The sequence below is a fragment of the Canis lupus genome, chromosome 3 (assembly GCF_003254725.2).
Source record: "Canis lupus dingo isolate Sandy chromosome 3, ASM325472v2, whole genome shotgun sequence".
Lineage (NCBI taxonomy): Eukaryota > Metazoa > Chordata > Mammalia > Carnivora > Canidae > Canis > Canis lupus.
In genome coordinates this window covers 39,951,524-39,960,976 of record NC_064245.1, presented here as the reverse complement: position 1 = coordinate 39,960,976, position 9,453 = coordinate 39,951,524, and the positions used below count along the sequence as shown (strand labels likewise).

Genomic DNA, 9,453 nt, shown 5'->3' with positions numbered 1-9,453 from the left:
ATGGGAAATACCTTCGCGAACCTGTTCAGGGGCCTTTTTGGCAAAAAAGAAACGCGCCTTCTCATGGTGGGCCCGGATGCTGCAGGGAAGACCACCATCCTGTACCAGCTAAAGCCGGGGGAGATCGTGACCCCCATTCCCACCATAGGCTTCGATGTGGGGACCCTGGAGCACAAGAACATCAGCTTCCCCGTGGGGGCCATGGGCGGCCTCTGTGGTGCCACTGCTTCCAGAACACGCAAGGTCTCATCTTTGGGGGTGACAGCAACAAGCGAGAGGCGTGAACGAGGCCGTGGGGAGCCCGCGAGGATGCTGGCGGAGGATGAGCGCGGGGATGCCGGGGATGCCGGGGATGCCGCCCTCCTGGCGTGGCCAACCAGCAGGGCCTCCCGAGCGCCCGGAATGCGGCTGCGATCACGGCCCAGATCACGGCCCAGATCACCGCCCAGATCACCGCCCAGATCACGGCCCAGATCACCGCCCAGATCACGGCCCAGATCACCACCCAGCCGGGGTGCACTGCCTGCCCACAGGAGCCGGTACACCCAGGCCGCCTGCGCACCAGCGGGCACGGGCTCTGTGAGGGACTGGCCTGGCTGTGCAAACATCTCGGGAACCAGAAGGGAGGCGCCCCGGCCCCTCGCCCCCTCCCTGCACCCTCTTCCCTCCTGTGGGGTGAGGCCGGAGCTGTCCCCATGGTCGGGCGCAGGTGCTTCACCAGCTGTCAACGGCAGCCGCAGCCTGCAGCCGGGTTTTTATTTAATGTAATAGTTTGTGTTCCCAACGAGGCAGTTTCTGGGGCTCCTATGCAATATTACTCAGCTTTTTTTATTGTACGAAGAGAATCAACCCAGAGTTCAATACTGAGAAGGGATTTAGGCACGCGGGCCTCCGGGGTCGCTGTGTGGACCAGCCTGGCGCCTCCTCTGGGCTTAGGTCTATGTTGAGATCCATTCTCGTGGTTGGTTTTAAACCCAACTCAGTGCATTTTTAAAATCGTTACAAATACAAGAAAAGGAGAACACTTGAACACACAGAAGGGAGAAACGTGCCTAGTTTAGGTTCTGCAGTGGAGGCCAGAGCCAGTCCACGGTGGGCTGTGTCCCGTTGGGAACGGAAGATGGGCCAGAATGAGTCACCATAGGGTCCCTGTGATCGCTCTGTCTCGGGTCATGCCGCATCCCCTAGCGTTTGTGCTTGTGCCTGTGCCTACACGGCCGCCCAGGAGATGGGCTGGGGGCTGCGCCACCGCCCACGGACCCTGCGGAGGGACCCCGGCCTCCCTGGGGGTGGCGTGGGCATCTGGCTGGCTCCGGGCCACCTGGGGTCTCAGCCGCAGGAGTGCGGGCGGGCGGGCAGGCCAGTCATCCCAGCACCTCAGCCCCCTACATGTGCTTTCACTCCCTCAGCCTGCAAGGGTCAGATTTGGCATCGAAACGACAACCTCTACTGTTTTCTTTTGTATTTTGATAAACACTGAAGAAGCTGGAGCTGTTCAACTTTATCTTGGGGAAGTCCCCAGAATTGATTTATTTGGTGTCGTGGAACCTCTTACTGCTTTCAATACACGGTTGGTAATCAACTGTTTTGTATACTTGTTTTCAGTTTTCATTTCAACAAACAAGCACTGTAATTATAGCTACTAGAATAAAATCTCTTTTTAAAATAAATAAATAAATAGGATACAGATTACAACTGATACCACAGAAATACAAAGGATCATGAGTGCCTACAATGAACAATTATACCCCAACAAATAGGATAACCTTGAAGAAATGGATAAATTTCTAGAAACACAAACTACCAAGATTGAATTATGAAGAAATAGAAAAATATGAACAGATCAATAATGGGTAGAGATTAATCAGTAACCAAAAGTCTCCCAACAAACAAGTCATCCAGTAGTGAATTCTACCAAACATTTAAAGAAGAATTAATACCAGTTCTTCCCAATTATTTCAAAACATTCAAGAGAAGAGAGCACTTCTAAACTCATTTTATGAAGCCAACATGACCCTTATACATAAGCCAGACAAGTATACTGCAAGAAGATAACATTAGAGATCAATGTCTCTGGTGAACATAGCTGCAGAAATCCCCAACAAAATAAAATAACGTGAATTTTAAAAACACATTAAAGGAACCATACACCATAATCAAGTCGAATTTATCCCTGGGATGCAAGGATATTTCAACATATACAATGTCAATAGGTCACATTTAACAGAATAAAGGACAACTATCATATGATCATCTTAATAGAAGCATTTGACAATCATTCTTGTCATTCTAGCATTCTTTCATGCTAAAAGGTATTCTCAATGAGTTAGATATATAAATAATATACCTCAACATCATAAAGATCACAGATGATAAGCCAATAGCTAACATCATACTTAGTAGTGAAAAGCTAAAAACTTTTTCTCAAAGACCACAAAGAAAACAAGGATCCCACACTCACCACTTCTGGAAAGTACTGGAAATCCTAACCAAAACGATTAGGCAAGAAAAAGAAATAAAGAGATCCAAATAGAAAAGGAAGAAGTAAAATTGCCTTGGCAGATAACATGATGTTATATATTGATAACCCTAAAGACTCCCCATACAAACAAAAATAGTCAAGCTGTGGAAGGAGCCACGATGCTGTTCGACAGATGAATGGATAAAGAAGATGTGGTCTATGTATACAATGGAATATTAGTCATTAGAAATGACAAATACCCACCATTTGCTTCAACATGGATGGAACTGGAGGGTATTTTGCTGAGTGAAATAAGCCAATTGGAGGATAAACATCATATGGCTTCACTCATACATGAAATATAAGGAATACTAAAGGGATTACAAAGGAAAGGAAGGGAACTGAGTGGGAAAAATTAGAGAGGGAGACAAACCATGAGAGACTCCTAGCTCCGGGAAACAAAAGGTTGTGGAAGGGGAGGTGGGTGGTGGGATGGCAGTCACTGGGTGACAGGCAATGAGAAGGGCACTTGATGGAATGAGCACTGGGTGTTATACTATACGTTGGCAAATTGAATTTAAATTTTTTAAAAATGTAAAAAAAATAATATATCTTGCAATTTGTTCAGACATTGTTTGCATCTCTAAATAAAATTTCACAGATTATCATTAAAAAAACAAAATAAAAACTATTTAAACTAACAAATTTAGTAAGATTTTAGGATACAGAATCAACATGGAAATATCAGTTGTGTTTCTATACACTGAAAATGAACTCACCCAAGAAGGAATTAAGAAAACAATCTTATTTATAATAGCACTAAAAAAAAATGCTTGAGGAATAAATTTAAGCAAAGAGGTGAAATATCCATACACTGAAAACTACAAACATAGGTGAAAGAAATTGAAGACAAAAATAAATGGAAAGATTTCCCATGTTCATAGATTGGAAGAATTAATATTGCAAATACTATACAAAGTGATCTATATAATCAATGCAAACCTTGTCAAGATTCAAATAGCATTTTTCACAAAAATAGAAAAAATAATCCTAAATTTCCTTGGAACCACAAAAGATCCCAAACAGCCAAAGCATTCTTGAGCAAGAAGAACAAAGCTGGAGTCACCTTCCTGATATTAAACTTCTTGATGTTACCAAGCTATAATAAATGAAACAGTATGGTACTGGCATAAAAACAGACAGATGGACCAATGGGATACAATCAAAAGCCTAGAAATAAGCCCACCCATACATGGTCAACTAGTCTTTTAAAAAGGCACCAAGAATACACAACGGGGAAAATATCATCCCTTCAATAAATTGTGTTGGGAAAATTGAATATCCACACGCAAAGAATGAAATTGGACCTTTGTCTCACACAATACCCCAAAAAATCAATTCAAAATGGATTTAGAATTAAATGTTAGATCTGAAACAATGAAACTTCTAGAAGAAACATAAGGGAAGACATTGGTCTTGGCAATGGTTTCTTGGATTTTACTTCAAAGGCAACAAAAGCAAACACAAACAAATGGGACTACATCAAAGTAAAAAGTTTCTTTACAGGAAAAGAAACAATAAGAAAGTGAAAAAGCAATCTATGGAATGGAAGAAAATATTTGCAGAACATATATCCAATAAGAGGTTAATGTCCAAAATACATACAACGAATTCATACAACTCAATAGCAAACAAAACAAAACAAAACAAAACAAACATTTTTTAAAAACCTCCAAACAACCTGATTTAAAAATGGGCAAAAAACCTGAATAGACATTTTTTGTAAAAAAAAAACAAAAAACAAAAAAACATACAAATGGCCCACAGATATATGAAAAGTTGCTCAATGTCATTAATCATTAGGAAGTACAAATCAAAACAATAATGGAATATCACCTCGCACCTGTTAGTATGGCCATTATAAAACACTCAAAAGATAACAAATATTGGTGAGAATGTGGAGAAGAGGGAAGCCTTATACACTTCTGGTAGAAATTTCAATTGGTATAGCCATTGTAGAAAATAGTATAGAGGTTCCTCAAAATATTAAAAATAGAATTACCATCTTCTCCAGCAATCCCACCTCCAGGTATGTAGCCAAAGGAAATAAAATCACTGTCTCAAAGAGGTATCTGTACTCCCAGGTTCATTGCAGCTTCTTAGTCACTTATATGGAAACAACCTAAATATCTGTCAACAGATGAAAGGATAAAGAAAATGTGGTGTGGATTCATATACACAATGGAAAATTAGTCAGCCTTCAAAAAGAAACAATTCCTGAAATTTGCCACACTATGGATGAACCTGGAGACATCAGACAAAGTGAAATAAGCCAGGCACAGAAAGATAAATACTGCACGGTATCACATGTGCAATCTGCAAAAGTCAAAGTCAGTAATAGAGAGTAGAATGGTAGTTACCAGGGGTTGGGGTGTTGGTGCAAAGGGGAGATGTTGGTCAAATGGTACAAACTTTCTTCCTTTTTCTTTCTTTCTTTTTTTTTTTTTTTTTTTAGATTTTATTTTTAAGTAATCTCTACACCCAGCTTGGGGCCCGAATTCACAACCCCAAGATGGAGAGTTGCACGCTCCTTTGACTAAGTCAGCTAGATGTTCGCCCCTGGTACAAACCTTCCATAATAAGTTTTGAAGACCTAATGTACAGCATTGTAACTGTAGGTAGTAATATTCTGCATGCTTGAAATTTGCTAAAAGAACAAATCTTAAGAGTTTTCACCACACAAAAAAATGCGGTAACTTGGAGGTGATGGGTGTCAATTAGCCTGATTATGGTATTCATTTCACAATGGACACATGTATCAAAACGTCACGTTGTTCACCACAAATATACACAATTTTTATTGCCAATAATACTTCAGTAAATTTGGGGGAAAAAAATAACATCAAAAGGGAAGGCACAGGGCACGTTCTGAAGCTCCAGGAGATGCTTCTCCGCGTCTCCACGGGCCCTGGAGAGCCGCATCCTGCTCTCCCCTCCAAGTACACACTAGCCCAGGAGGATTCTAGACAGCTCTGCCTGGTGGTCCAGCTTCCACTGCACCTGGCCAGGACAGGGAGCCAGCTTCTTCACTTCCTCCACAGGTGGCCTCCCAGCTGTGCTGTCGCATTGTGCAGGGCAAGGTGACATCTTTCCCACCGGCCTGGTCTGGAATGGATCCTCTGCCTTCAAGGCCAGCCAAGTTCCACCCTGTGTCAACTCTGCTCTCAGAGCAGAGTAACTCCTCCCCAGGTGCAGTGCAGATGAGGGGATGAAGAAGTGGAGGGAAGGAGGGAGGGAGCGGGGAGAGGAGGGGTGGTGGGGTGGTGGGGTGGAAGCTCTGCAGAGGATACAGTCTGCACCTGGGAGCTAGAAGTTACCTCCACCTCTGCAAGAGCTGGATAGGTCTGTGCGGCCTCCAACCAGCCGCATTCAAGAAGTGGAAGTGAATTAACATTTTATCTGGATTTTATTTACTAAAATGGCTTAAATTGTATCTAAAGCATGCTAGGTGTTCATTGCCTCCGGTGGAGCAGAGTGTGGGCTAGAGCTCAGCCTGCTGGTCAGTGGGGGAGACATCCCCTCCATGGAGGGAGTCCCAGGCCCTCTGGTGATCTCCCGGCCCCTTCCAGCCACTGGGCCACCCATCCCCCAAACCCTGGCCTTGAAGTTGCCCTGCTAGCGGTTTCCCTTGCATCCATCCACTGCTATGTTCCGAGGTCTCAGAGGTCTGCATGCAGAGAGCAGAGTCACACTGAATTCGGCTGCGTGGTGAGCAGCAGCTGGGGCCAGAGTCGGAAAACTAGGCCTTCCCTCCTACCACCTGGCGGCACCACGGCAGCCCCTCGCTCCTGGGACCTCCAGCTCTGTCCCACCTGCCTCCTGGGCAGTGGCAGAGAACCCACAGTGAGGGCTCAGCACACCACTCAGTCCCAGGGTGACGAAGTCAGACGGGTGGGGAGGAGGAGGCCTCAGAACAGAGAAACCCAAGAACTTGAGCTCAGGGAAGGGATGGCTAAAGGTCTCTGCCTGGTCCTGTAGTTAGCCTCTCTAAACTCCAAAAGCCAAATGAATGCCCAGAGTTTTCACCCCAAACTTCCCTGTCAGGGTTGCTGAAGACCAAGGGAGTGGCTATTCCCCAAGGTGGTGGCAAGTGAGGGTTTTGGAGACACAGAGAGATCCAGGTTCAAGTCCTGTCCCTGACAATTGCCCTGAAAGGCCCAGGAGAGTTTCTCAGCTCAGTGGCTCTTGCACATTCCCTTCAGGACCAGGAGGAATGGATTGCCCAGAGGTCAGGGGCCAGGACCTATGTGTTCAAGGGAAACGGGCAGGTGGACTCTGAGCCAGGGCAGGAGAGAGGTTGGGGTGCAGAGGCTTCCCCCGTACCCCATAAGCGTGCACTTCCTGATGTGGGCCCTCTCAGAAAGTCAGTCGGCCCCGCGTGGTGAGGAGCCTCCAGATGGTGCCAGTAACACCTCGGGTAAGCCAGGGGCTGGGTCTGCCTCTTCCACAGCCAAGAAAGAACTCGGCTGACCATGGTGGCCAGCTGCTGAGTGCTTGGCCAAAGGATATGCTGTTTCCCAAATCTTAAGAGCTCTTCTCCCTCCCTGGAGCCCAGGGGAGGAAGAGGTTGACCCCGCCTCTCCCCCCACCCCCTTTCCTTACGGCCACCAGCTCCCACTGCAAGTTCCAGACTGTGGTTTCCCCACCCGCGGCCAGAGGGCGCCCTGCTCCAGGAGGCCTGGCCCCTGCCCTCCCCGCCTCAGCGAGGTCTGATGAGAAATGGATGCCTCTGGGCTCCTGGCCCTCTGAGGAGAGTTTGTGGGCTTGATGAGTTTACTTTACCAAGTATTCCCAAGTATGATTCCATCTGGGGAAGAAGGAACCCTGTGGCTGTGTGTGGACGTATGTAAATACAGACACTCAAGCTGCTGGGGTGGGCGCAGGCCCAGAGGAGCCCTGGCATGCCAGGGGAGAGCCAGCTGTGGGAGAGGCGGGGCCGTTCTCTCTTCTGGACTTCTTGGAACATCGTAATCAACATTCTACTTTCTCTGTGCAATAGAAATTTTTAGGAATGTGACTTGGCTTTTCTGTAGGTGCCATGGGCTTGTGAAGAGTCTTTTCTCTGAGTATGTGAGGTGTGTGTGCATGTGTAGAAGTGTGGAGTGTGTGGGTGTATATGTGGTATGTCGTGTGAGTCCCCATGTGTGGGAATGTATGGTGTACATGTGTGTGCTGTGTGTGTGTGTGGTATAGTGTGTGTGCATGTGTGAGTGTGAAGGGTGAGGGTGTACATGTGATGTATAGTGTGATGTGTGGTGTGTGTCCTTATGTATGTATAGTGTACATGTGTGGTGTTGTGTGCATGAGTGGTATGTGTAGTGGTGTGTGCACGTGTGGCATATGTGTGTGCATGTATGTGTGGTGTGCCTGGCATATGTGGTGTCTGTGTACAGTATGGGTATGGTATGTGGATGTATGGGTATGATTGTCTGGGGTGTGTGTGGTATGGGTACATTTGTGATAATAGGGATGTGTGTGTGTGATGTGAGTGTGGAGGTGTGGGTGTGTATGTGGCATGTGGTGTGTGGCATGAATACGTGTGATATTTGGGTGTGTATGTGTGTGGTGTATGGTGTGTGAGTGGTGTGTGGTATAGGTGCCTGTAGAATGTGGTATGTGTACATAAGTGTATGTGGTATATGTGTGCTATGGACGCATGTAGTGTGTGGCATGAGAGAGGCGTGCGTGTGCACATAATGTGTGGGTCTGTCTGCGTGCGTGCGTGTGCACAGACAGACACACACGTTTCCATCGCTGGCGTGTCGCCCAAGGCCAGGTGCAGGCCTGAGTCGGGCCCTGTGTCCACTCCGGGGATTGCTCAGGTCTGAGGGTCAGCCACACGTGGGGAACAGACAAAAAGAGTGCAGGGGGTTGGTTTGAAAAATCCAGAGAAAACTATTCCTGCGAGAGTCTCTGGAAAAAGTAGCTTCTGAAACTCCAAAGATCCCACAATTCTCACAGCTGTGACCTACTCTCCTTTCACTGTCCACGACTTCTGAGCCCCCAGAGGCAGCAGGAAGCACCTCTGCCATTCACTCCACCTCAGTCCCACAGACACTGCACACCACAAAAAATAAGCTTTACACAAATAGGAAGGGGCAGGTCAAGGGCTCTGTCCCAAGACTCCTGAACCACAGCCACGGAGGGGCAGCCATCCACAGAGGAACCTCTGGGCCACTGGGGGGCTCGTCGGCCCCAGGCCGCTTGGCTCCAGGGTGAGGCTTTGCTGGCTCCCCTCATTCCAGAGCTGCAGGTTAGAGCCAAGAAAAACAAGCCCCAAAGCCACACGAACGGCCGCAGATACTGAGGGAGGTGAGTGAGCCCAGGCTCTCAGGGTTCCCCCACTAAATCAAATGGCCCTCTGAGCTCCAGTGAACCCTGAACATGCCTCCTTAGCCCAGCCACGGTGAGAAAGGCAGAGGTGCAGGGAGCTGCCCCGTACCGTGTGGTTGGCTCACTAACAGGCCAGTGGAGGAGCTGGCCCACCGCTGGTCGGGGGGGAAGAAACATGGCAGAGGCCCGGTCAAGGCCATCGGTGCAGATACCGTGGCTGGGGCCGAGTGAGAGGAAAACCAATGAGCAGTGTATCCCACTATGACCCAAGATGGTCACAATAGCATCTCCTATCCCGTGTGCTTTAGTACAACTGAGCTTGACATGCCTCCCTCAAGTCAAGGAGGAGAAGGGTGTCTGTTCCCCCTACCTCGAATCTGGGGGTGCTTGTGATGTGCTTATAACCAAAGGAATACAGAGACACCTGGGTGGCTCAGTGGTTGAGCATCTGCCTTTGGCTCAGGTCATGATCCTGGGGTCCTGGAATTGAGTCCCCCATCAGGAGCCTGCTTCTCCCTCTGCCTATGTCTCTGCCTCTCTCTGTGTCTCTCCTGAATAAATAAAGAAAATCTTTAAAAATAAATAAATATTAAATAAAC

The 9,453-nt window shown here is 47.2% G+C and overlaps 1 pseudogene; it reads left to right on the top strand.

Annotated features, from left to right (window-relative positions):
* LOC112653976 (ADP-ribosylation factor 1-like) lies at positions 1-9,085 on the top strand (annotated as a pseudogene).
* The last annotated feature ends 368 nt before the right edge of the window (positions 9,086-9,453 follow it).